The 4,771-nt window shown below is 37.4% G+C and overlaps 1 protein-coding gene across 1 annotated transcript in view; it reads left to right on the top strand.

Annotated features, from left to right (window-relative positions):
• Positions 1-4,771, top strand: part of GRIN2A (glutamate receptor, ionotropic, N-methyl D-aspartate 2A) — a 151,071-nt gene that overhangs the window by 82,763 nt on the left and 63,537 nt on the right. The window lies entirely within an intron of this gene.

Below are 4,771 nucleotides of genomic sequence, written 5' to 3'. Positions count from 1 at the left end.
GAGGTGTCCCTGGGAATTATAGAAGTATTAGATTAGTTAGGCAGCTTTTATCACCTAATAACTGAAATCTGTCACTTCTGCTTGTGAGGATTTTATTTTTATCACCTGAACTAGAATAACTCTAGAAATTAATTTGCATTAATCCAAGATAATATAGATGTTTTCTCAAAACAGCTTGTCATGTGGGAACTACCAAGGTTTATATCAGGATGCTTGTGGTACTCCTGATTTCTTCTATCCAAAATATTGCATAATACATGCTACATAGTAATACATTTCTTTATCTTGGTTTCTGCGAGGAAGCAAAGGGATTCTTTTTACAGTATCTCATATGGAAGCTACTAAGCAGTATTTATGATATTTGTTCTGAACAAACATTGCAGATGATGTACTTTCTATAGAAAATCAGGAATGAATTGGCAAAAGAAAGGAAGTCAGTACTGATTTCATATAGGAGATGGTGGAACATTTTCTATCTTGTGAGATGTATGTGCATATTTAGACTAGGGGTTGATTGCCATATAATGTTATGGAACAGTTGTTTTCCATGAAAATGACATCTTTGTGCACAGCATTCTCCAGAATCATAGAATCATAGAATCCTAGGGGTTGGAAGGGACCTCGAAAGATCATCTAGTCCAACCTCCCTGCCAGAGCAGGGTCACCTAGAGTACATCATACAGGAACACATCCGGGTAGGTTTTGAATGTCTCCAGTGAAGGAGACTCCACAACCTCCCTGGGCAGCCTGTTCCAATGCTCTGTCACTCTCACAGCAAAATTTTTTTAATATATAATAATATATATTATATAAACATATGAATATAAATAATAAAAATATAATAATCATATAAATATATATTATTATTATTATTATTATAATATAATAAACTCTCTTACAAGCTGAATACTGCCAAGTAAATGGATTTTAACATTTCTTACTTATAATTCATTAACAGTGACTGAACTGCAAAAACCTGCATAGTTCTTGGAGAGGACTTGCCTTTAAGGTGATGCTTCCACTTTTTTTTTTTTGTCTCCCCTATTTCTAAGCCTCTGCCTCTAAAACTACAAATTTACCAGAGGTGTTGCAGAAAATCTGAGATTCTTTTCCTGCTGGCCCACTTTCCCCTGAGGAGTGACATGAATCTGCACTGAGGTGCCTCTTCGGTCCAACATGGCTCCATCACATGGTGGAAAGCCATCACATGGTCATTTGTGTCAGGGCAGAGCAGCTGGAAGGCTCTGCTGGGATGGCTGTCCTACTTGCACTTAGTGTGTGAACCTCACATGGTGCTTCTTAATGCACGGAGTGAAAGCCAGTGGCACCCCATTAACCCAGCTGGGTCCCTTCGCACTGTGATCTGTACAGAAAAAGAAGGTTTACTATTAATATTTGAACACCAGTTTCTGTGAAGTTAAATTGTATTCTGCCATCAGAAACGTTGGTGTTTAAAATACTGTGGTTCAATTGGATGGGCCACAAAAACTTGCATTTGTTTTGACAAGGACTCCTGCTCCATTGTTTTGGTAATACACTAGTGTAGACTTGAATTAGGTATGCAGCTTGCATTGTCTTTCTTAAAGCAATCACTTTTTTCTAACTAAATCTATATGACTACAAGAACAAGGTTTCTGAGTGTTAGGGTAGTGAGATGAGACTTCACCAGCAGATTCTGCAGATGCAGTGTGTGATGCACAGAGGAATTGTTAATGGGAGGCATTGTAATATAGTGTTCTGAGGTTTCTGAGATAATTTTCTGATGTGAAACACAGAGCTATGAAGTGAGAATATGATTTTTATACCGGAAATTCTGTGAGCTTCTTCAGCACCACAAGAACAAGAAGTAATATGTTTGTATTTATTTTTTATTTTTTTATTTTTTTTTAAAATTTAGAAATGTCAGAATTACACTAAAATAAATAAACTTTAAATAGCTCTTCTTATGTAATAGCTCCCCAAGACTATTCCTGTCACATACAATTTGCAGGAAAAGCAAGTATATAGAAGCATTTAGCAGTGCTAAGTAATCTCTGGGATCTGACCAGTCTCTCCATGCCAAGGTGAACTGAAGTCAATTCATTGTACTTTCTTATCCTTATCAGTGAATTGTGGGTTTCTATCTTACATGACAAATCTGATTACATTGGGATTTTATTCTGAAACATAATCTTCAGTTTTGGGTCACAGATAATGCAGTGTTGTATTTTCAACTACAAGATAATTGGATATGATGCTGTATGAAGGAGCTAATTTGAAAAAATAATTTTGGAGCATCTTCACAAGGAAAAGGGTCAAAGTAGTTGTAAACAGGAAGGAGGCTCTGGAAGGTGATGCTTGAGCAAAATCAAGCTCAAGAATGGAGCAAAAGAAAAGATTTTTAGACTCTGTCTATTATATTGACAGTCTAATTAGGTTTTAAACCCAGTATAGTACTCTAAGGCTATGCCATAATAGTTAATTTGCATGTAAATGCATGTTGGTAATGCTTTCTGTGCAACTTCCTGCCTCTAGACAGTGATTTTCATCTCCATCTATGTAGAAATTCTATGTAAAGTAAGCCATTGAAGGAAAGCTCCTCCTCCTTCTATCTCAAGTCCTTTGAGTATTAAATTGGTTTGAAGATATATATGTTTTGAAGCACACAATTTACCCTTCCCCTGTCACTGCAATTTTAAGATGCTTTTAATGGCTTTCTAGTCTCAGAAAAAAATTAGATTTGTTTTAGTTTTTAGACTGATTTGATAAATCCATGGGAACACATGGGAAACACATGGAAAACTAGTTTTTCCCTATGAATAAAGGATTTTTTTTAAAAAAACAACAACAATAGGGATAGTATTCGAAGCATTAAAAACATACATGTGTGTATATATATGTATTGAGTCAGATGATCTTTTCCCATCTGTGTAAGACCCACATTCCCTCAAGATAGAAAAACACCATTATGTGAATTACTGGCACACGAACAACAGCATGGCTAGAATTAGCAGCTCATTAATGCAATGCCAGTTGAACAAATGCTTGTTCTCTTTCAAGAAAGGAAAATATGTAAGCAAACAAACAGCAAAACAAAATAACCTTGCCAGTCATCATGGAAAGTGCTGCTGCTTTATGAATAGAAATGCTTCTGCTTTGTCTAGAAGAGTACTCATCTTGTGTATTAAAGTCATAACCCTGGGAGAAAAATTTCACAATGTTTCCAACCATTCTGATCTGTACGGGGATGGATGGAGATTCCAGAGCTGTTGCTCCATTGCCATTATCCTGAAAAGCAAAAAGATATGTCTGTCCACAAGTCAGGCATTTACCACGCAGCATTTACATTTAGTTACATTTATTTTCCAAATACAACCAAATAATACACAGGATTTAGAGCCTCATCTTATTTCAGTGGTAAAGGTGCAGGGCTAGAAGCTGCTCACTCTCCTCCAGGCAGGCTGTCATTCCATAGGCTTCCCCAGCATCCTCTACTCGCCATCACGGATCCTGGGAGCAGGAGCAATGTGAGTCCAAAGGGCCAGATACAAATGCATTAGTTGATCCTACCCTGAATCACCCTACTTTAAAATCTGGGGACTCAGTGGGAACAGTGTTTTGAAATGTGCTACCTAACGTTGCTGTCTTCCCATGGCCTGATCAGTGCATTTTCTTGTTCTTGCTGTTGTGCTGCTCTTAGCCTACAGAATGGCTGCAGTGTCTTCTGCAGAGGGCAAGGGTGTCCTGCCTCTCTAGTCCTGGTATTAATTTATCAAGTTCAATATTTTGATGCCAGCTTTTAGCAATGTCAGATACATTTTCCTTTCTTTTTTTCCTGAGTGAAATCAGGTGTTAAATAGACACAACAGTTTGATGAATAATCCAGCAAATCTGTTTAATCTTTCCATGAATACATATCGCAGCAAATTTTCAGAGGATTTGTTCATTTAAGTTATGTCAAAAGACCTGTGAAAAATAAGTATTATCTGCTTTACTATATGATTTAAGATATGTCATTATTGAACTAATTCTTTGGGAAGCAAAAGCCTATTTCTCTAGTATCATTCTTGTAGTGCAAGGAAAGCCAAATGTTTTTTACATTCACCTAGGACTGCCTGGGATATGGTTTGTTTTTCCCACTGCAGTTTCACTGCAGCCACTGTGTGTTCATAGGAGTGCAGTGCACACAGGGTGATGATCTGAAGATTTTCAATCCAGTACTCCATTTTTGGTAACTTTAGAACTTGAAGAAGTTTCAGTTTTTGCATGCTGCTAGATTTGTTTATTCTTCCCTCAGCTACTGCAAGTGCTGCTCTATGGGAACAAATTCAAATGTGGAGGATGCACCTAAATGGCTGAAGACATGAACAAAGCTGAAAGCCTTTGTGGAGTGCTGAGGCCACAGGGCTGCAGGGAGCAGCAGATTTCTAGATGGGAAAGTATTATTTAGGCAAGTGTCTCCAAATGAGGACTAAGCTGCCTGACCTAGATTTATTAACAACTAATTTCAGATGTCCCTGATTACAAGAAATTATTATTGTCAACATGAAAAAAAATTAATGAGACAGGATACTCAGCACAAGAAAAAAAATGGTCAGTAACAGGATCCTGCTCAGCCTCATTATCTTGTGTGGGGATGCTTTCTGATCAGGAGACCCCATAGAGTATTGTAGCAATTAGACTGGTGCACAGGGATACACGAAGTCTAATTTACTGCTGATGATCAGATTTTAAACAGTAGCAGCTCCATGTTTGCACTTTTTTAATTCATGTGCTGTAATTGCCCTCTTCT

Source organism: Chaetura pelagica, unplaced genomic scaffold, assembly GCF_000747805.2.
Source record: "Chaetura pelagica isolate M959 unplaced genomic scaffold, ChaPel_1.0 scaffold138, whole genome shotgun sequence".
Taxonomy (NCBI): Eukaryota; Metazoa; Chordata; class Aves; order Apodiformes; family Apodidae; genus Chaetura; species Chaetura pelagica.
Note: the sequence above shows the minus strand (reverse complement) of the source record. Positions and strands in the feature narration are given on the sequence as shown.